The sequence below is a fragment of the Rhyacophila brunnea genome, unplaced genomic scaffold, assembly GCF_057557595.1.
Source record: "Rhyacophila brunnea isolate RB1 unplaced genomic scaffold, BYU_Rbru_1.0 scaffold_3, whole genome shotgun sequence".
NCBI lineage: Eukaryota > Metazoa > Arthropoda > Insecta > Trichoptera > Rhyacophilidae > Rhyacophila > Rhyacophila brunnea.
This window is the reverse complement of record NW_028232965.1, coordinates 815,865-840,670: the sequence shown is the minus strand read 5'-3', so window position 1 is coordinate 840,670 and position 24,806 is coordinate 815,865. Positions and strand designations below refer to the sequence as shown.

The following is a 24,806-nucleotide window of genomic DNA, read 5'->3' as shown; positions in this document are numbered from 1 at the left end:
AAAGTTTACAGTTTGCCATTTTCAATTATTGAAAATTGAACTAATTAAATTAATTGCCAACTGTTTCTTTGCCACACTACATCATTGTCGACTTAACATAATGTGAAGTTGGGTTTTTTTTTTGGTGAATGAATTAAATAAAAAAGCCTCACAATCTCATATCGACACTTATGCTATGCGCAAAGAAACGCACTCATATATTATTATTACGATTACGAATATTCGATAGGTTTACAGCTAATATGTACGAGGGTGGGTCAATAATTCCTTAGAAAAAAGCATTAAAACAGTTTTTATTTTTGTATTTTTTTTTATTTCTCAACATAATCTCCTTGGAGCTCAATACACTTGGTTAGACGTTTCTCAATTTTTTTTAAACCGTCAGAAAAATAAGTTTTCGGAAGGTCCTCAAAATAAGCATTTGTCCGATCGATGACTTCTTCATTTGAAAAAAAACGTTGTCCACTTAGCCATTTTTTAAAGTTTGGGAAAAGGAAAAAGTCACTGGGGGCTAAATCTGGCGAATACGGTGGGTGGTCGACCAATTCGAACTTCAATTCTTCAATTTTAGCCATTGATCGTAAACATGTGTGAACACGGGCATTGTCCTGATGAAAGAGGATTTTTTTCCTGTTTAAATGAGGCCGTTTTTCTTCAATTTCGTTTTTTAGCTGGTCCAATAAAGATGCATAATAATCCCCTGTTATTGTTTTTCCTTTTTCCAAATAGTCAACGAAAATAATTCCACGTGCATCCCAAAATACAGTAGCCATAACCTTACCAGCTGATTTTACGGTTTTCGCCTTCTTTGGACATGGTTCGCCTTTCGCAATCCACTGCTTTGACTGTTCTTTCGTCTCGGGAGTATAGTGGTGTATTCATGTTTCATCTACAGTCACAAAGCGACGAAAAAATTCATCCGGATTGCGTTGCATGAGCGACAACAGGGCTTTAGAGGCCACCACCCTATTGCGTTTATTGTCGACTGTGAGCAAACGCGGCACCCATCTTGCAGAAACTTTTTTCATGCCCAATTTGTCATGTAAAATAGAAATGACGCTACCTTTTGAGATCCCTGTAACCTCAATTATCTCACTCAACTTTAATCTTCGGTCACTTAACACCATATCGTGGATTTTATTGATCATTTCTGGTGTAGTCACCTCTACAGGACGTCCTGAGCGTGGTTCATCCTTTGTTGATGTACGACCACGTTTAAATTCATTTAACCAGTTATAAATAGTTGCAAGTGAAGGAGCAGATATGCCGTGAACTAAATCCAACTCATTTTTTATTTCCTTTGCTGTTAACCCTTTTATATTAAAATGTTTAATAACAGCTCTAAACTCTATTTTTTCCATTTTTGTAAACAAGCAATTTTTTTTTAAATGTACGAAAATAAAAAACAACAACCCGACCAATCTGATTGAAACTTCGCAGCATACTGAATCGGTAGTGCCGCTGCATGAAAACAAACCGCTTACAGTACTAGTCGCGCCACCTGTCGGCTTTTCTAAGGACTTATTGACCCACCCTCGTATCTTAAATCTTTATTGTGAACATAATCACTACTGATCCAAAGAATGGCGTAGGTATTCAGCATAACTTGGAGCTCTACAACATCTTCCAAGAATAATCTATCTCGGCAATCGTTAAACTTGGTAGACTCCGATGGGTGGGCCATGTAGCAAGAATGTACAGTGCTCAACCGCCGAGGGAAATCCTGATCGTCAACTGGCAGGTCCAGCAGCCCTATGTTGTAACTTGTGACATGAAGTCACCCGACGAAATGACGTAATTGTGACGTATGCTCAATACACGCATCGAGGCGATCCGCCCAATGCACACGGCCACCATAGATATTATTATGCTGAAACACCTATTTGTGTATGGGGACAATGAATAACGCCAGTATTAGAGTAGCGTTAATTTCTCGAAGACTATTGACTCACTCCGGTAGTACGCCACAATGATGTCATATGACGTCATGTCGCCGGGTGACTTCACGTCACAAGTTACAACATAGGGCTGCAGACTCCTGTAGTTGGCGATAGATATCAACAAAGATGACTGGAGAACATTTTCCCAAGATATGAGGAGATGGAGGAGGCTAGGACCAGCCCCGGGTTGTTGGGCCATTTATTATGACAATGGTTGATTCAAAGAGCAACACATTTCAACATTTTTTTTAAATTTTTTTGATGTTTTCGTTCTTTGTGAAGTTAATATTTTAGAAAACATATTTGTATGATACCTTCGATTATGTTCGACCGCTGTCGATAACTGCACAGGCTGTCGTCGAATATAATTGTGACAACAACGTATATGCACTGCTTCCCTCCAGCTATCCGGGCGGACGACTAAAAACTGTCATTTGAATGACGGCAATCATCGTTCAGTCGGGTTTGAGCGAGATGTGACAGCGTAATACGGGCAACATACGAACTTACCAACAAAAAAAGCAATCACATAATGTTTCTCATACGAACAGCTGCTCATACGAACTGCCTGTTTCGTTGTTAGAGGCATACCGACCTGCAAAAAACAACGTACTCGAATGTACAATAATCATTAATCACAATTATCCACACCTCTCGTGAAAGGTAGTTTCATTTTCAAATGAATCTGCGCATAAAATTCAATTCATTTAGATACAGTCTCGTTTTTCCTATGCTAAAACCAGTATTCACAACATCATCATTATGACGTATTAACCTGGATCCTATACACTGCTGTATGTACGTCATCAAGCTTCTTTCCAATTCACCCGATCCCGTGCAGTGCGTTGTTAGGTATATACTTTCCCATAACATCAAAATCTAATTGAATCAGCAGCGTCTATGTCGTATCGGACATTTTCTACCTATTCTTTCTACCACTAGATCACTACAAAATTGCCCGGCGCTTTTTTGAGCTATGTCTGCCCATTGCTATTCTGCAATTTCTGGATTTAACAATGTATTGCGTGCCAATACTTAGATACCTACTCCGGTTCTAGAACAATTACCTCCTGGTCATTATACCCCCGAACGCCCCCCCCCCCCCCCCCTTGGGGGATTAAGAAGTGGGGGGTAGAAGGTCGTAGCGGCTTGGATGTTTCGAGGTGAGGGTTTATTTGTCGTTACATGAATAGATAAAAACAATGAAAAGTATAGATGAATATAGTGATGTTATATCGCGGGTACGGGTGTAATGATGAGATTGATTATATTCATGAACTGACTGGTTATGTACCGAGATGTTAATATAACCAGAGACTTGAATCCAGATGAGTAGTGCGCCGAGTGACGGACTCGATATGAGTAGGTAAGTATGTTATATTAATTGTGGATTGTCCTTGCTATTTATACAAATGCAGTGCAAGATACATTGTCGCATCAAACAAATCATAATATACCCTACTGATCTAGTTGATTGAGGAAATGCTCACCATCGCTTCCGCTCCATTATTTTGGTTTGGTTTAACAACAAAACATAGGTACATATTACAGTGTGTCACCCTTGTAATGCTGAGTGGTATGATTGCTACACCTCCATACAATAACCACCTGCATCAAAAAACCCCCACGTCAAAATAAAAATAAATCTTTAAGCAAATATAATTTCATCGAAACAACAAATAAGGGGAATTAATTTGAAAAAAATAAAAATCATTTGACAGAAAAATAAGCATAGAAATTTAAAATTACACCATGACAATTAATATGCACATTTTTTTAGAAATTGGGAGAATGAGAAAAATTAATTAGTAAAATATTGAAATATTCAACAGAAAATAATGTACAGTAAGTACCTACTTATTTAGTTTAATATTACTTAAAAATAGTTATAAAGCAAAACACGAAAGTTCACCAGCGCTGTGCTGTGCTGGCGAAAAACGTGTAGCAGAATTTGATGAACTTTTCCAAATTTTTCTTAATCTATTTACTTATTAAATAATTATTTTATTTAATCGACTTTTCAAATGGGGAAGTTTAATTATCGTGGACTATTTTATGCGGGGGGATTTTTATCCACGGGGTCATTGTCCTATCACCACCATATTAATATCATTGATATTTCATTGCTGACATTATTAATATCATTGATATTTCATTGCTGACATTATGTGAGGTTAATACTACTTGTATTTGCTTAGATAGTAAAAAATCATTTCCTAGACATTCCTCCCAATCAATGAATGACATGAGAATAAAATTGTTCGTAATTGATGAAGGTTGTGTATTAAGCAATCCTAAATTACGTAGGTGGTTCTATTGATGTCTCTTGCTGAATTTATTTTTGACTTGCGACGTTTATTGACTATGCAGACAGACATAGGCAGGAAAGTGCCAAAGACAGACAGAGACCATGGAACCTTCGCTCGAAAATACAAATGCTCGATGATCGCCAGATTCCGTTAGAATAATTTCACCTCTTCATATATTATCAGTTCAGAATCCTACCATCCCACCCGTGACACCCAGTCTTAGGCCCGTTTCAGACGCGACACCGGTGTCGCGCTCGATATAATATAGACGGCCTTTGTATTCGAATAAAGGGGCCTTTGTATTATGTTTATGAACACCCCAGAGCTAATGAGTCAACGCATAATTTCGCGTTATAAATTAGAACATAAAACTGGCTGCGGTAATAAAAACAAGTGTATCGGCGGCTTGAGAATGTAGCGGCCGACGGAAAAGTTTACCGGACACGCGTTGACTCATAAGCTCTGGGGCGTTCATAAACATAATACAAAGGCCCCTTTATTCGAATACAAAGACCTCATATATTATATCGGGCGCGACACCGATGTCTCGTCTGAAACGGGCCTTAGTGTGATAAAGACTTCGGTCGCATTACTATTAGTTAATTTCGTCGTAATTAGCTACTTTGGCACGGGTGGCGTAATTGATAAAGCACCTTGGTCGGAATTCAATGGAGGAAGGTTCGAGTCCCGCTGCGTACCTATAAATATTGTTTCAAAAACATTTTTCTAATAGGTATGTTTCTGAGGTGTTCCAACTAATTATGTAATTACATCAATGTCATGGTTATTATGAGTGTCTTCTGAAATATTTTTTTACATTTTCTGTCAAAAATACTACTTAGGAGAAATACTTCTTGTAAATTCAGAAGAAATAGAGACACTGATATACGATAATTGTGTGTAGGTATTTCGGTTCTTTTTATCTTTTTCCCAGGTATCGGTTTAGATTTTACAATAATTTACGTATACAGACCGGATATTATTGTAGGCGCCCACGTCTGATTAGATCTGCGCCACCAATAATGTCAATGTCACTAATGCCCATGTAAAAATGTTTTGAATACATTAACTACATCAAAATCTAATGATAATTATATCAGACTGAGAATTGAAAACCAACATTATGTGAAACACGCCTGTCCCGATCCAGATCGCTTTTTGATCAATGACGAACACAACATTGAGTGTCGGCAGCTTCAGTTGCATGAGTGTGCAGTTTGCACTACACATTTGACATTACAATAAATGGCACTTCGCAAAGAGAACCAACTTGCTATTCGATTATGATCGGGAATGACTGGGAGAGCACTTCACTCCATACAAAATGTCTGGGAGACCCAGCTGAACTACGTCAAAATTATTAATTATATTGTTATGTTCGGTATAACATATAATATAATATTTGAAAATAAATATACACTGAGATTGAAGTGTTCCAGATATTAGATTAGACTTGGCGACTGTCTAAAAATAAAACACTTTTTTCAGGAGATCAAAAAACAAGGCTATCCATACTTGAATCGCGTCTTTGCTCAGTTACAATGCTTATTGTTGAACTATGCAGGCAGATAGTAGGTAGTCATACTAAAGTAGTGTAAACACATTTCGGCACGTGAGTGTCCATGTGCTAATTCCCAATGTTTACAAACCATATACATGCCTATCAAATAAAGTTTGTAAAAACACAGCTGGTCAATACCATAATCGATACTAATAATAATAACTGTGGACAACAAACATATACCTACCAGGGTAGTAACAGGTACTACTTATTTATACACTGACGATGAATTCACAAAATATTGTGTTATCGGAAACATTTTATTGTCAAATTATTGGGGGCACCGCAATTAAGAGAGTGTGGATATAGGTTAACCGCTATACTGTGGCACTATGGGTAGATACCTACTGTGGTATTGTTTACTAGCATTTAAAATAGGCATTGTTGTTGTGGGCATTGTTTTATAAATTCTTAAAATCCAGAGTCTGCTTAGCTCATTGCATATATACGTTAGAAATATTGGTACTGTTCGGTTATACCGGAGGCAGCGGAAAACGCATTTTGAAAATAGTCGATAAACTGGATTATTTGTTAGTTTGGGTTAGTTTAGGTTCGGTTAGGTTGGGTTAGGTTAGGTTAGGTTAGGTTAGGTTAGGTTTGGTTAGGTTAACCTAACAAATAATCCAGTTTATCGGCTATTTTCAAAATGCGTTTTCCGCTGCCTCCGGTATAACCGAACAGTACCGAAATATTTCTTTGCTTCTAAATGTCATGTTGCGAACGTCTTAAATTAATAATTTGTGATGTTCACTATATGTCAACATAAATAAAAAATTTAATTGCATCAAACAGTTCCAATACACCACAGAATCGCTTATGATATCACTGTAGAATGATTTACAATATTTACATAATATATCTTGGGTGTTCAATAAGAGAATTTGAGGCATTGGAGCCCCGATGGTCAGACTTCAGTTAATATAAAATCAGAATCAAGATGGCAAGAAAAGCGATACCATCAAATGTTACGCCTGCAATCGGGACATTGAATTTGACAAGTCAGTGATGTTATGTGATTTCAGTATTATTTATTACATAATTATTATATGCCATCGGAGCTTTAAACTGCTATAAGGCTATTCAGGATCACTACATTGAAGAACACATTCAAAATGAGGGCATTGGCATCATGGGAGATGCACTACAATTTTGTTGTTAGAGGAATAAAAGCGGCCAGTGATTAGTTGTCTTGTAATTATTGTATCTGTTAATTGATTGTTCCTGAAGACGTTAAAACATTTAAATGTGTTAGCGTTATATGAATGATTTGACAATAAAAAGATAAGAAAAATATCATTTGTTTGGGTAAGTACTTGTGTTACATTTTCAAAATAATTTGGTAAATTGTTATAATTGTATACCTACTTATATAGTGTAGATTTTTGTTAAACTAATTAAACGCGTTAATCGCGAGATGGATTTTGGTCGTAGACCATAGGCCAGTGATGGCGAACTCATGGCACGTGAATGTTTCATTTTGAAGAGAAAATCAAATTAGGTAGGTACCTATAATAATTTAAAAAATATTTTTCTTCACAAAATAAATATATATCTAGGTACCTATATAATGTTAGAAAATAATGACGACATGGCAGCGCGTATTTTCTTCGGTTTTTATTATTATTTTATTATTAGTTATCATTGGAGATTACGTTTGTCATTGGTTACAATAATTATTAGATTCAGCTGATTTTCGCCGTTGACAGGTGCTCAATGAAGAAAAGTGCATGCATATTATTTTTAATAAATCTTATTTAACGTGGTTAGTGGAAATAAGAAAAAAAATAGTTATTAGAATCTAGTACCTAAGTACTTAGCAGAGACTTGATGATTACCGAAGATAGTAAAGCAGTGTGTATTTTGTATTCTGGGACAGTTGTACGCGGAACCTCGTCGGTTAAACGGTTATGAGACAAACCATAAATCACTCCATGAAAAAATCAAGAACGAATAAAAATAATTTATTGATCGGGCAAATAAAAATAAAAATTTTCAATCAACAAACCTCATGAAATTTATCGGCAGTCATTGAAATATAACATCTGCTTGTTTTTTTGCCTGAAGAAAAATCTTTAAAAATGGAAAACAGTTCAGTGATGGTGAATATATATATGAAAGAAGCGTGGTTACAATGCTCCCACGATCTGGGACAAGGGAAAAAATATTCAAAGAACAAAGGACACGCCTTCGGCTAGAAACACGGTGAAAGATAGAACTCAATTTTTTTTTTTTAATAAAATTCTTAAACACCATTCTTTTTTCATTTTCTCCCCATGAAAAACTGCTATGCACGCCAGACAGTCGAAAAATATTATTTGGGAAAATTTGTACAAAATCGTACAAAAAAAGGTTCGCCAACCCTGCCTTAAGCCATGTAAATTGATTCGTGAACATGTAAAAAAACGTGTACATACAGTTGTAATATAATAATATAATTTCAGTAAGATTTTGAAGGAGAAGCATTGACCATTCTTATCAGTTACGTGAAAGTTCTTTTCAAATTAACCATGAAAAGAAAATAATAATCCCGTATGGCTTCGTTGTATCACTTGATTCGTATTGCATCACTCACGGCCTGCAGCAGGAGTTAGAGAAAGAGAATATGTGAATCCCCGTGCTTTAAACTGGGGCGTAGTCTCATCTTAGAGCCGCGCAGTAGGGTTTTGCAGAGTAGTAGTCAGAGTAGTTTGACGATAAATTGAATGAATGCCCAAAAGAAGACCAAAACTTACACAATGGATAGAAAATTGAGTATTTCATTGTGCTGGTGAAGGCAAGTGTTGTTATTTAATTTTTAACACCTCAGTGTGTTCTACCAAATATAATACGTTTCTTTAATTTGAAGAATGGCGATAGGAGAGTGTAGTAGATCGCTGCCAATTTTGATACTAAGAGCCCTATGCACAATCGTCTGTCATAATTACAACAAAATTACAACAAAACACTATCCAGAAAGCCTTTCATAGTTATGATCGAGTTGTCTATGGTCCACCAAATCTGCAATAGCTTCGTCCTGTTTTTCTATTGAAAATATTACCATATAAAAAAATTATCTTTTTCATAATTTAGGTAAATTATTTTGTAATTGTTAAACGATGACAAAAATATGAAAAATATACAAAATAAATTCAATAACTATAAACACACAATTAATATTTAATAAAAATGATTAAATGTCTCCGCAATTAGTGAATAATATAAGTTATTTTTGACCATGTTTTCCCGATACGGTAACACTTGCCGTTGAAATGTCAGATTTTGTCATTTACAATTATTACAAATATATGCCATGATGTGAATAATTATATAGAGTGATTAAAACTAATATTACCATGTTGGTGTGTAGGTAACTAAGTACTTATATATATTTCAACTACCTATCTATTGGTTTAATATTACATAAATATCTAAATCTGAATAAGAAAAGTTAATTCATAATTCATTGACACTGACATTTCAATTCGATAATCGGTTTTACTAAATTAAGACATGTACAGAATCAAGAAATTAAAGGAAAATATGTCGTATTAAATGTCACGGATATTTAATAGTTGTTCAATACCCATATTGAGATCAATTGTTAAATGAATTTGAGTGTATTAGCCGCTTTAAAGACACGTCAATTTATTTTGACAGCAGCTGTCAGTGGTAAATGGCAATACGGAAGGGGGGCAAGGGGGCGAGTTCATAACAAAAGTAGTCTATGGTTAAGGATTCCTTATCTCTATAATCTATAGTTAACAGATGGATTTCGGCTACTTACAATTTTTACTGTTATTTTATGGTAAGTACGAATTGAGCATCGCGCTCTTAGATAAAGTACATCCACCATCCACCTCACTTGAAATTAGACATGCCTGATATACCTACACTTATAAGCAACCTTCACTAAACCGTTTTGGAAGTTTACAAATAATAGTCGTACATCAAACTTGGTAGGACCGCCACTGGTAATAATTGTGAGAGATTTTCTTAGTTTCAATCAATGGTATGAATTCTTATATTGAATAATAAGTACTTAGGTACTTAAATATAATTTATAATATAATAGCTGCCAAGAAACGGGTTGAGGTACTATCAAATTCAACTTATTAAGAGTTTTAAGCAATAGTTATAACATAACATAGAGTCTGAATTAATTCAGTGAGTGTTTACTTAATATTAATAGATTTTAAACAAATTGAGAAATTCGTAAGAAATATTCAACATACTAACATAAATAAATGCCAGAATCAACCAGCAACCAAAAGCTTACTTTGCGATATAATATCATTCATATTTCAGGACGAAAACAAGTATTTCTCAATACTAAGTACTTACGTATTACTTAATTAATGTACGAATTCACATTTTAATGCAATACTGCAGAAATCGTTGTTAAGTTAAATTTGCATACTAGATTCAAGTACTAAGTTATATGCAGTAGTCATGCAACTAAGTATAATAAATACCAGCTAATTAAATTTACTAACTGGTAGGTATAGCATGAAGTATAATGTCCAGAGACTGCGAGCATGGTTCAATTTCGATAGTGGATCCCTTTGGACAGTGGACTTTTAATACATCTATGGTGGATCCTCTCAATTCAGTTTGATGACATGGAGGTATGAACACCAAATCCCAATATCACGAATAGTTGAGGCCTTGGAGATGTGCCTATAAAGACGAATCCTCAAATTCCTTAGACTAACAGGGTGACAAAATGTTCACCTTCTCAAGCGAGTGGGAAAGTGTAGCATACAAACAGTACCACATTATGAAAAAACAAAAAATACAGCATTTCTCAGATAATTATCCAATAGAAGATCAATCGTGTACGTAGTATACGGAGACGCCATATTTCGTGGCCTAATAATAGCCGTAATTCGTACGAGTACAGCTCCACCGAACTGTTCCGGGTAGTAGACGACAAAGCTAACATCGCCCTGATTATGGCCTACCTCCGACAAAGGATGGCAAAAAACGAAGAAAATAAAGTCCTTCAAACTATAATGAAAGGTAAAATTGAGAGACGAAAACAAATATGGAGAAAACGCTTTTCCTGGCTGTGTAACATAAAACACTGGACTGGAATTAGTTCAGGAACTGTTCCACGCGGTCCCCAACAAAGAGCAATTCAAAGAAACACGTCTGGATCGGGAAAGCTACAAGAAAAAGTTATATTCCATATCTTATTTTTAATCATTATGTTATTGGGCAGTTGGTGTTCAGAAACAGACTATTAAAAAAATTACACTCCGCTGCCATTGCACATTGAGGGATCTGTGCTGTATACACTTTACTGGCATAAAAAGATCGAGTGGCATATAAAAATACAGACTGCACTGAACCGGTGAATAGAATACCACCAAGGAGGATTATATACGCATTCCCTAGTGGTAAGAGAAGGTTGGATTGCGCCACATGGGATTTAAGGAACCTGAATGTGGCAGCACTGGAATTTATTTGGATCGCCACGATGGAGATGGTAGATCCAGCAAGGGTTTTAGTGCCAAAAATGATGACGATGCTGAGAAAGCATAATTATGTACTTTCATTGATTATAGATGAAACTAAAGATGGTATAAGAATAAGTAATTCATAATATTATATTATAATATATGTCTTATCTATTGAAGTTTAGTTGCAGAGTGCAATTAAACATTGACTAAGCGTTGTGCAGTGATCCCGCGAAAGTGGACCCGTTGAACAGGCCATGTTTAGGGATGGATGACACACAATACCCAATCAACCAAGATTATCCATTTTAATAGACAGAAAGGAAAAGAAATATTGGGAGATCAACACTTTAGTCATTTAGTGGAAGTTTTAAGACATGGTGAGTGGAAACGATTCCTGAAGGTCCACATCGAAATGTAGGTGCAATGATGATTACAAATTAGTAAAAAAGTAACTACGAACAATATTCACTCGTTTTTGCAAAAATATGTGAAACTATAGCATAATCATACAGGATTATTAAGTAAAAATGCCTCTCGTCATATCATTCAATTTACGAGAACACCCACGCGATCTTCTTGCGATGTAATAACTGCTTTACCGTGCCGAATAACAAGACATGAGTAAGGAGTTGGAATAAGTAAATAGTAGCCCCGAGCAAAGTGACAACAATGCTGGCAGAGCCGATTGAAAGTGAATTAAACTGCGATCAATAAAGAGGTTAAGAATTACTGTAAGAGTAATTTACCATTGTGGTTTCTGTCTTTTACGTTACGAACACTTTTATGTGGTTAAGATGTTCCGTTTCCAAACGATTCCCTTTCGTAAACATACTATCGCGACAATACGTTGTGCATTTAAGTACATTTTTAATTCTTTTGTTTTTCTGCTGAAACAAGAAGTAAATAAGCACGAGCCATGAACTTGTACAGCATGGTGCAATGTATATGTTCGGCAATGATATGAAAAATGCAAGAAACTTAAGGGGGGACATGCTCGTCGAAGGTCAAAATTGAGTTTTTATTGTATATTCAAACCATGATCCTGGAAACTCCTTAAACGTTGTAGATGATCTATTTATATAATTTTGAAGCCTTATTATCCTTTATAGTTATTTTAAACATTTGATAACTGCATGAAGTATTTTTGTTACATAAAATAGTATTCTTTTAAACCTCTCGCTCTAATGTTTTAGAATATAGTCATATTTCGGTACATAACTGTGCAGTGGTGTTAAGATTTTTTGCATTTATTAATTTTTAAACGCATTTATAAAACCATTAGCATAATTTATTACGAGATAATTTTTGTAAAATATTCACGATAAAAAATTATATTGATAATCTCTGTGATCCCAAATTTGACAAGAATTAGGCATTTTATTATTCAAAAAATCGGCAAGATTAACACATATCAAGATGATTCTAAAGATATTTATTATAAGCTATGTCCTTGACCATTCAAGTGTGATAAACATCTTATGAATAATGATTGCTTTATAATAATTATTGACCTAAGAATAAGGTAGTGTTTTTTTGAAATACGCCATTTCTTTTGTCATTCCCTAGTGGTTAAGCTACAACATACGGCCGTAGCCATAAATTGACAAACTCTAATTGAAGTAGGGAGTAAAATGATATTGACGCGCGTGTTTGAACGTGTACCGTTTAAAAAAAAATAAAAAAAAATTCGGTTAGGTACATGTTCAAACACGCGCGTTAACATAATTTTACTCCCTACTTTAATTATAGTTTGTCATTTTATGGCTACGGCCGTATGTTGTAGTTTAACAACTAGGGAATGACAAAAGAAATGGCGTATTTCAAAAAAACACCACCTTCTTCTTAGGTCAATAATTATTATAAAGCAATCATTATTCATAAGATGTTTATCACACTTGAATGATCAAGGACATAGCTTGTAATAAATATCTTTAGAATCATCTTCAAATGTGTTAATCTTGCCGATTTTTTGAATAATAAAATGCCTAATTCTTGTCAAATTTGGGATCACAGAGATTATCAATATAATTTTTTATCGTGAATATTTTACAAAAATTATCTCGTAATAAATTATACTAATCATTTTATAAATGCGTTTAAAAATTAATAAATGTAAAAAATCTTAACACCGCTGCACAGTTCTGTACCAAAATATGACTATATTCTAAAACATTAGAGCGAGAGGTTTAAAAGAATACTATTTTATGTAACAAAAATACTTCATGCAGTCATCAAATGTTTAAAATAACTATAAAGAATAATAAGGCTTCAAAATTATATAAATAGATTATCTACAACGTTTAAGGAGTGTCCAGGATCATGGTTTGAAAATACAATAAAAACTCAATTTTGACCTTCGACGAGCATGTCCCCCCTTAACTAAACTTTGTAAGTAAAAATCTTGTCAGCAAATATTGACGGTTTAAAGTAGAAGGAATAAAAAACCAATTAAAATACGTTTGTTTGTAATTTGACGAATTGCACTATGCCAATTACATTATCTGGAAATGTCAACTCAAGATTATGTGTCAGTTGAAAGGACTATTCACCTATTCGAAATACAGTTGGACCGATGGTTTTCAACGGGGATGATTTACTTTCTAGTAAATTAGCGACGTCATACGAAGAGAGGATGTATTTGCAGATATATTCTTGACAAAAACAACAATACGAGTACCTAGTCTGCAGTCATGTCAACTACATTCATACCCGGGGTCCTGATCATGGCCCCCACATACTGAAGCGGGCCCTCAGGCAAGGATCTTTGGAGGACCCCCTACCTATCACTAAGGTTAAATGCATCTGACGTTCTACAGTGGCGTTTTTTAAATGGTGTTCGAGGTAAATAAAAATTCAGTGTAGTTGTCGACTATCAACATACATTAAACCAAAATTGCATTGCAAAACCATATATTTTTAAATGGTAACAACTTCAAAGTAAAATAGCGCCGCAGGCGACTTTTTTACTATTAGAGCATATTTAAGATGTCTCAATTATGTGGTCGACCCGCCACGCCGGGCCCTCCTGAGCCCGGGCCCCTAGGCTAGAGCCCTGTCAGCCCCCTCTTGTGGGGGCCATGGTCCTGATAGGTTCCCAGCAGAGCCTTGAAGGACGCCACTCATACGGTTTACACGCCCGGAATTTTATGAAGACACATGGAGTAGTGGAGATAAAAACCTAGTGCATTGATTATAAGCCTGACACGGTGAAACAATTTATATTTTATATAGCTAAGTATAAACAATTTTATATATCTAATTAATATAAGTCTACAAAAACTAGAAAGACAAATATACTTGAATAAAATAATTGATGAGACGACAAATTTGATTGAGGAAAAAATAGATAGATCCTATTAAATTGTTCTCGGTACTATAAATCTATGTACTTATATGGAAATTCAAAACATTGTTGATTATACTTAATATCTTTCCACTACTAGCCAAAGTTGAGTGGCGCCCAGCAATAAAAAATCAATAATTATAAAAGTAAAAATATACTGGTATCAATATGTTCGTGGATGAACAACGATAAGCCTTGTTACAACATCGTTAGATGCTGTAGAAAACGAGCACCCCAAGTCATATTCGATAAACTACTATATTTGATATTATGTATTTATTGCGCAAATATACATAAATATGGTAAATTAAACTACATTATACTTTTTCTAGTGGTTTTAAATTATATATTATATTATTGCTTAAGATTTTCATGGTTGGTGGTTAATACCACAGTCCTCCTAAATACTCTGTAATACCACTTATCATACTAATACACTTGCTGCTCGCAATGATTCAATTAGCAAAACCTTAATTAGATAATATGTAACAAATAATAGGTGTATATGTATTTTTCCAACAGCATCCGTAGGTGCACGAAAAAATCACCACCTTATGTCTTATAATACTTTTAAAATACTGTAGACGATGGCTGTCTTTTTAGTGAACTTGGAATACGCAATGCCATGACTGACTCTGCCATCAGCCAAATTATAGTCCCACGAAGGTCAACGCTGTATTCTGTGAGGACGAAATGCCCCTCCCCCTGTCTTACCGCTGTGATAGATGGGAACTTAAGCTTTGTGAATGGATATCTCCGCCGTTTATTATGTATTGTACACACTATAAATACCTGAGGTCGTGGGCTGACACATCGATCCTTAGTGACGGATGTGATCACGAAGAAGCGGTTGTTATATGTGTGTTCTGGATGCCGCCCAAGAGGATAAAGCGCGAACCAAATTGAGGTGCATGTCACGGACTATCACGTGACGTGACATTAAGCTGCCGCTATGGGAAAAAGTGTGTAATGTCGTTGTACTTGGTGTTTAAAATATTATCAGACTGGTGCTCCCATCCCGTAGCACATTTTGAACCTTTAAACGAACATTGTCAGTTGGCAAAATCTGCCGAAATCACTAAAGCAACAATGAGCCAATGAGGTCACCTCACATTGAACTGCACTGCATCGACACCTGCATGACGTTTTGAACGTTTTTATCATATTCCACATAGGTACCTACACTTTTCGAATGTCATGTCAAAATCACGTTTTTTTGTTTTTAGCGGTCAATTTGGCTCGCGCTTCATGATCAGCCGCACGGATTCCGTCGCCCTTCCGTCACCATTCGACAGTGCGACAAAAGCTGCAGGTTTTCACATGAGGGGAGGTGACGATGGACCGAGAAAAGTAAAACGACCGTGCACATGTTCTGTGCTTCGATACTGGATACTGTTAAGCAGAGTGGATCAATGGTATGTCTTATTTGTTTTCATTGGATCTACAATCTAACGTGAATCTTGACCGCCTCACGAAGAGATTTTTTAACTAATCAATTTTGCATGAGAAATATATGGTAGCCACGTGCTCAATCTGTTAGATCCCTGCTCTGTGTCTGAATGCATATTGAAAAATAACATGTCATTTTATTTAGACACTGGATTCGAATCAGAGACACACACGTTACCATTCGTCCGTCACGGGACTTATTTATTGAATTTAAATTGCAGATTGTTGTAAACATTATTGGTTACCTGCTAACTGTGTTCGTAAATGCTAGAAGATGTAACGCTGTCGATGTTCCTTGACGTGCAGTGCTGGTAGGTTGGTACCTACTGCGAGCGGAAGCGGATGGATGAATGAATATAAATTTGCCGAGCAGTTGCTATCAAACATTCTCCCCATGGTAAATATTATGCACATGTCGCATGCTGACAAATAATTTGGGAATAGAAAGTAACTACACAATGAATGTTTATTATATGTAATAATATTACATAATGCGATGATATTGGTCGACAAATGGGACTCGATGGGACAACTCAAAATGGTAGATCGTTTTTTAACGTTTTATACACATATTAATCAAATTATACTATACTTAATTACAGTGGCGAAGGGTGGAAATAGGCTGTTGAAATTCGCCATAACTATCGCATAAGTAGTAAACTTTGTCAGTCATACGTATTTGTTTTCATTGAATTGAATTGACTACAATTTACAGATTGTGTTGGATAGTTTTTAAAATTCAATTTAACCCTGCGAAAACGTAGCCATGATAGATAATAGTCAAAATATAATCTTCTATAAAGAATCTAAAATTATTCAATTAATTCATACGTAACTTTGGATATTATATAGATAGAATAATATGTTTCATCTAGTATAGTTTGGTTTAGGCAGTGCTTAATGAATTTAAAAAAAAATTAACCAACGTACAATGTGAAAATGTACTTATTCTTAATCCAATGAAAACAAATAAGTATAAATGAAATAGAGTGTGCACAATTATGTACCCAAAATATATCAAAACTATTATGGTTTAAACCAGGCAGAGTTTAAATGATTTTTAAAAACTAACTAATACTATCTGTAAATTGTAGTCTTAGTTCAATAAAAACAAATACGTATGACTAACAAAGTTTAATATACACTATTTATGGAGGATCTTAACAGCCTCCCTCCACGCTTCGCTTCTGCCTAAGTTATCTTATCACTACGTCAATAATTGTAGCCGGTGGTTGTCTCAATTTCGTTATTGCGTTTAATGTTGCCTACTTATAGAGCCGTTTAATGCCTGTGCCAAAACTTCTCCCACAGATCGCTAACCATGAGTCCAGCGCGCGGAGTGTCTGGGCATAAGAAATCGTTGTGAGGAAATACGGGCGACGAGATGCGATAAGGTAATCGGCGGAGGACGGCAATTAGTGTAGTACGCCAGCAGTACTCCAACATTCAGTTGCGAGTAATGTGAAGTGCGCCGCTTGCTCTCAGCCCCATATGACATATACATTATTTTGACCGAAGTGATGCGCATACTTGCCGCTTATTTCCCCGTCAATTCGAGGGCTTAGTGTCAAACAACACTATCTACAAAAGTGCAACTTTACAGGAGAGCCAAAATGTTTATTTAAAACCTAAAGTTAATATTTTATAATTTATTGTGTATTGTACATTTGTCTTGCTTATGATGATGTTAAAATTTATAGGGATAGTTTTTAAAAAAAATATGAAAACAAGGGTAACTTATGTAGTTAGCGTTAAACTTTACTGACGATTTAATAAGAAATTAGAAAAGATTGACATAACGTTGTTTGACTATCATGTAGCCGTAAATGTAAAATAACGTTATCTCAAAAAAAAAAAAAAAAACACTATTTTAAAGATAACGTTGTCTGACTTTAAGCACTCGAATTACCTTACTTACAGCGACTCGTCTCTTATTTCCCAGCCTTAGCATTCGTTCCCCATGTTTAGGCGCTCCGAGCAATGTACAGTAAAAACAAAACAATGATTCGGTTGGTCGATGGTGTGCGTGCGGATGTTTAGCCCTACTAGTGCTACTAATTACCTGGCAGTCGATGTGCCCGTACCGCTGACAACGGTATACGTATTCGTACTCATACAATCCACGAACCGAATCATTGTTTTGTTTTTACTGTACACCTGGTCTGCGATATGGCACACCCACATGTGGTTGACATGTACGAGCACCCTAAATCCCGGTTTGACGGAAATAAGTCCAATCTCTATATAATACATTATACTTATATGTATGTACGCGTGTGTGACTGTGTGTACATATTATTATAAGTATGTATGAATTCATAAAAAATAAATTCAATAATATTCACAATAATTTAAATTACTATTGGTTTATTATTATGTAATTTTATCATTTTCGTCATATCTATTGCCACACTTTTCATTTCTATGATCAACCATCTTCATAATAATTATTATGTTATAGATGTTGATTAGTTTCTCATTGTGTAGTGGGTACATCATTAAATTAATTGAAATACCTGAGATTAAATTTAATCTACATAAAATATAATACTTTACTCCATTCTAAAAGATGGCCGATCACAGAAGATAATACTTAATATGTTTAGAGGTGTAGAAAAGTTTAAAACTGCAAAAGAAAACAGTTGAATACAAATGACATAAGTAGTTTCAATAATATGATAATATGTAAACGTCCTTTATTAATACAATACTGAATACACACTACATAGAGACTAGTAAAATATATTTTTTTAAATAACTGATATTGTTATCATACGCGAGAGGATATTCGCATTTCGAGGCATCCTGTCTAGTCTAGAATGCAACAGATGGTTCAAAGCATGTTACTCAAATTGTTGTGGCCCAGAAAGCAATGACTAAACATTAAAATACACATTGTACCCTGTGTTTTTTTTTAATTTCTTATCATAACTCAGAAATGAGGACCCCGTTTTTGTAATCACTGTTCGTATACTAAATACTAAAATATTGCATTTATTTGGTAATCAAATAAGGAATGCATCAAATTCGCAAATTTACGTAAGTATGGATAAGAAACTGGGAGTAAGTAGGTACTCTTAAATTATATTTTTAAAGTATTTATCCAATTATCTACTTATTAATTCAATTCATAGTAAGATACAACATTCAATTCAATCATACTAAATAGGCATCTATTAAATAATATGAATAAATTATGTACCGATTTATTTCACGTGTAAAGAGTGAAACACCGTTTATTTTATTTTTTGCTGTTTGTTTCCACAGAACAGATTACTTCTGTGCTCCCTGATTGTTTCAGATTTTCACATCGCGTTTAGGTACATACCTAGAATCTTTTTGAAGAAATAAACGCAGGTAAATATGTACGTCGCATTTTAAATATCAGCCTTTCTACAAAAATTAGACCTAGCCACCTACTTTTCGAAACTTTGTCACACAATCGTCGCTGTAGATTGGTCTGTCGAATAGACCAAATGTCAAATGTTCAGGAGAGGATAAACAAATTTCATTATCCTATATTTAAATACATGGAGGTATTTAAATTGTTGTTTTTACAGCATATGAATGATGTATTCATTACAAAGCAATTTAAAGAAAAGGATGGTTCTGGTCCATTTAGACAAAAAAACATTCTGCATTAAAAGGTCGATTTAGACAAAAACGGATATTCGACAAACCATTCCTATGGCGACGTATATAACATCATTTTAGCTATTAAAAACTCATTTGAAGTGGCTTCCGATCCTTTATATTTTCAAACCATTCAACTGAAAATTTCAAAAATCTGTATCCAGCTGTGGCATGAGCTTTAATTTTTTGGTAATACTGTGGGAAAAAAAACACGTGCATACTGATTGATACTGTTTATTTACTATAATATATGGATATTTTAATTAAATTAATCAGAAGCCATGTCTCCAAACAACTGAATTTGAGAAAATGGTATTATGGTTACTTGGGTAAGTATAAATAGGTATTTACTATTCTTATCTATTCATACAACTGAGAATCGCTTTTACCTTACCCATTTATCAAAATTGGATAAAATACTTACTTAAGTCATTCTTAATTATTCAAGTCCAGTTAATATTACGTTCCGATCTTTGTATGTATTAAAAATAATCATATTTTCATTTCCTCTTTTTAAATTTATTCAGTAGATCGATCACATACTAATTTTTAAATAAATTACCTTGTCGTACCCATGCCGAGCATATTGGCCCACTGAGTAGAAATTATATTAAATATAGCTTTTACGAGAAATAGACAGTGGCCATTTGACCAATTGATTGGGTTCTTGGTCCATAAAAAATAACATACGTGTGTTTACGCAACGACCTGGATTTCCTAAAAATAAAATTACCCTAGCAATTGACAAATCATCGAAAACTTTATGTAAAACAGACAATAAAGGAAAAGTTCGTCCAAAAATATAAACTATGGCGTCATCCTTAATACATAATATAGAATGTAATGAGGCACCCTAAGTAAGCGCTCACTATTATAATTAGGTTTATTTCATAAGTATATTAAAATTCACACTATGTGGTTAGGACACCAAGCTAGATCGAATGCCGAACGAGAGAACTGGTGGTTACTAGCTAGTTCCGCCATTAATAATATGAATTTAAAAAAAAACATATATTTTACTGGTCACACATTATGGACAGTGCCTACGTGACTACATCGCACCCCCAGTAAGATACTGTCGTAAGTCTGAAATCGGCGTTTTCGAGTTATGGATGTGGTTGGATTCGTATTTTTTTTTGCTATTTTAATAAAATATTGTCATATCTCAAACTCAAATATTGTCAGAGAGAAAGCATTTAATACAGTACATTACTTTCCGAAAACTGTTAAATCGATAATAAAATAGTGTTGTAACTAAGTTACGACAGTATTTTACAAGAAGCTTTCTAAAAAACTAAAACAATATTTTTCAAAAAAATACTGTTGTAACTCTGTTACTACAGTAAGATCTTGAGATACATCGTAATTTTCTCACTAGTTGCATGGATATTATTGTTCCAAAGTATTCAAACAAAAAAACTGGAAGCAGCAGAGGCAACAATGTTTGTTATCAACTTCAATTAAATGGAAGTAAAATACAAGAAGTATGCAAAAAATACTTTATCAACACATTTGGGGTGAGTGAAAGGTACTGCTACACTGTGTGGAAAACAAGGGATCTTCTTTTCGGAACGCCAATTCCAGAACAAAGAGGTCACCATGGCAATCACAAAAAAATTGAAGATGATTTAAAAAATGATATAAGAACTCACATTAAGTCTTTCCAGTGATCGAGTAACATTATTTGCGTGCACAGACATCTAGATTGTATTTAGATGGTAAATTAACAATTGCTGAAATGTATCGGTTATACAAAAAACAACAAGCTGACAGCAATATGCCATTTGGAAAAGAACACTATTATACACATCCATATTTAATGACGAATTTAATATTGGCTTCTTTAAGCCTAAAAAAGATTTGTGGGTTGAATGCGACCCATACAATAATTGTTCACCAGAAGAAAAAGAACAACTTCAAGAAAAGTATGAGACACATCAACCTGGAAAAAAAGAGGCAAGGGATGAAAAGACCAAAGACGTAGCAGAGTCCCGAACTAATGGCCAAAACAGCGTCATTAATGTAGCTGTATATGATTTGCAGGCTGTTTTACCGCTTCCTTGCGGAAATGTGTCAACTTTCTATTATAAACGAAGTCGGCAATGTACAATCTTACAGTCTATAATATCACTGAAAATATTGCAAACTGATACATGTGGGATGAGAGTCAAGCTGCATGAAGATCCAATGAAATTGGTAGCTGTGTACTCGATTACATTGCATGTGAAAAATATCATCACATTGAGCTTTTTATTTTTTACAGAGACAATTGTGCCGGGTAGAATAAAAATAAATACATTGCTGCAATGTATTTATATGCCATCAGGAATTCACAAAAAAATAAAACGATCTCTCATAAGTTTTTGGTCATCGGGCATACCCAAAATGAAGGCGATATTGTCCATTCTACAATTGAGCAGCAGAAGACTAGGGCTCTAAAAAGTGGACCAATATTTGTGCCCGGCCAAATGATTACCATTGTACAAACAAGTTATAAAACAGGACAACCATACATTGTTAAACCCATGACAACAAATAATTTTCACAACAAGAAAAAACTAGCAGATGAAATCGGTAAAAATTACAACACGGATGAAAATGGAGAAAAATTTTTGTGGCAGAAGATTAAAGTTATAAAAGTAGACAGAGACTATCCATACATTATTTTTTTAAAACAAGTTATCATGAAGAATGTAGTAAATTGAATGTTCGTCAATGGAAAATAGGTAAACCGTTACCGATGGATGGTCTCGATTCATCCAAAGCATATCAAGAGCGGCCAAAAATAACGACAATTAAAAAGAAGGATTTGCTTTCTCTCTGAAATGCTAAACATCGTGAATTTTATCATGATTTTGTTGCTTCTCTTCCAAGTGATGTTTAAAAATTAAAAATCGTATCTAGAAATTTTATTTGCCCATTAAATAAAATAATTAAGTATTTTTTTGTTGTTTTGAACTAATAATTGTATTTTTCTTGTTTTTTTTCAATAAATCTTTAAAGATTGTACCATAACTTAATATTTTGAAAACCTTCCTTTACAGTGCCCAACAAATTAGTTGAAATTATTAGAGTGATGGTAGGGAAATTTACATAGAAAATATTGAGTTGATTCAAATTTTACCATGAAATTTTCAAATATCCTAATAAAATACTGTCGTAACTCAGAAATATTCAAATATCTTTATTTGTATATGTTTTAGAGAAAAATGATGGATACAGTTGAAAATAGATCATGTTTTTCCATAAAAATGAGGAATAATTTTTACATTCAGACTTTTCCTGTATTTACAAAGAATATTTGAAACTTCAAATGGCTCTCCTGCAAAATGCCATTTTCTGGATTACTACAGTATTTTACTGGGGGTGCGACATGTTTATATTAGATTTTTCCTGAATTATGTGTATCAGAAGTCCAACTGACGATGCTGTTGATAATGATACTCAATAGTAAATGTTTGGTAAATTAAATAAAATTATTAGCCTTATAAAATGAAGTCTAGTGCCTGGTTTTAAACCGTTTTGAGCACTATCTGTTCGTCACAAGAAGTGGGCGTGTTCGCAGATGTTCGCCGCGCGGCTGATGATATCCGTTCGCGTCTCGCGAACCCACTGACATGCACTTCACTTCACTTCACTTGACACAAAAATAGCAAACCGCCGCAGTAGTCAGTACATTTGCAAAATAAAAATTCGTACACGATTATGACTGTAGCCACTTTCGTTCCATTTTTAAAACCGGTCATAACAAACAGGTTTTAAAAAGAACAAACCAATAAAGAAACATTCCATTTTATCCAACAATTCATGGCCGATAGATAATAGGTTCAAATTGGCTGTCAGTAGGGTTAAAGTTTGTCGAATAAATTAAATGTCAAACATACATCCAGGAAGATATTTTATAAATGCTTATCTATTATGCAACAATAAAATATATCCTTTTTGACACTTTCAAAATTATGTAGTAATAATTAAAACCGTGTCTAGTAAATGACAGATCTACCTAAATATTTTTTCATAGAAGTTCACTTGACAGGCATGACTCATCGACAGTTTTAGAAGAATCGTTTGACGTACATAAACCACTAGTAAATAATATAAAATTACGATACATGATGAAAATAATGTCCTGTCATGAATGAAAGTTAGTATATTAAAACAGTTACTTGACATTACCTTATTTAGAGTTGAGCAATGTGATTTGACCGGTGGAATGGAATGCCTGGACGATGGATTGATTCCTCACAACTGTCAACGGTTTAGCGGGCGAAAAAGTCTTTCCCACTCCACTCCGATGGACCTTTTCTTATTTTATTGACATAATATTTAGCAACAGCCCACAACGGCTCGTTTCACTTTCAAAATGATGCAAGCTCCTTAAGAAATAATGCGTTACACCTTATTTGTCTTACTTTGCGAACGAACCGCCAATTACGACAAAATTATCACAGTTAGTTTTACCGTAGATATTAAATGATTATTCTTTTAAAAATAAAATATTAAGCACTGCAACGTTATACGCGAAGAGATCTGTCATATAAAACTGAGATTGTAAAGATTGAGGTTGGCTAGTATCAGGTGACAGATTTCAAGATTAATTAATTTATTAAAACTATCATTTGTTACAAAATAAGGCGCCAAGTGACACAACTAATCTGAACAGATAACACTTTAAACTAGTTAAAATAGATTTGAATTGATATAAATAGATAGAAATATTTAAAAATACTAAATGACAGCCGAGCCCGACGACGCGAAGCCACTTTTAGGTTATCTCACTACCGTAATCGTACCAACTGAACAGAGGAAATGTCCGTTTAGTTGGTAGACAAAGTTACACTTACATAACGTTAACCATACGTGATAATACCCGGTTTTGTGTATTCTTTATTTTTTATCAAATTGTAGTGTTTATAATATTAATATAATTGTGTGCGTTTATTTTGCGGATATCATATCGTATCACGTCGGAAGGTGGTGAAAATATGTTCATAATGATAAATAAAAATTATTAATATACCTAATGTTATTCGATGTGTTGGTATTCAGCAGAAAGCGATAGGTATATTGGGAAGGCGGAGTGCGGTCAAAAAGACGGAATTCTTCCTGATTACTTACATTTCTAGGATT

The 24,806-nt window shown here is 34.4% G+C and overlaps 1 protein-coding gene across 1 annotated transcript in view; it reads right to left on the bottom strand.

Moving 5' to 3' along the window:
- The window catches only part of LOC147067724 (very long chain fatty acid elongase 7-like), a 198,936-nt gene extending 174,469 nt beyond the window's left edge, over positions 1-24,467 (bottom strand). The window contains exon 1 of the mRNA XM_085952867.1: positions 23,853-24,467. The gene's annotated coding sequence lies outside the window, so the exon portion shown is untranslated. The remainder of the gene's footprint in view (positions 1-23,852) is intronic.
- Positions 24,468-24,806: the final 339 nt, after the last annotated feature.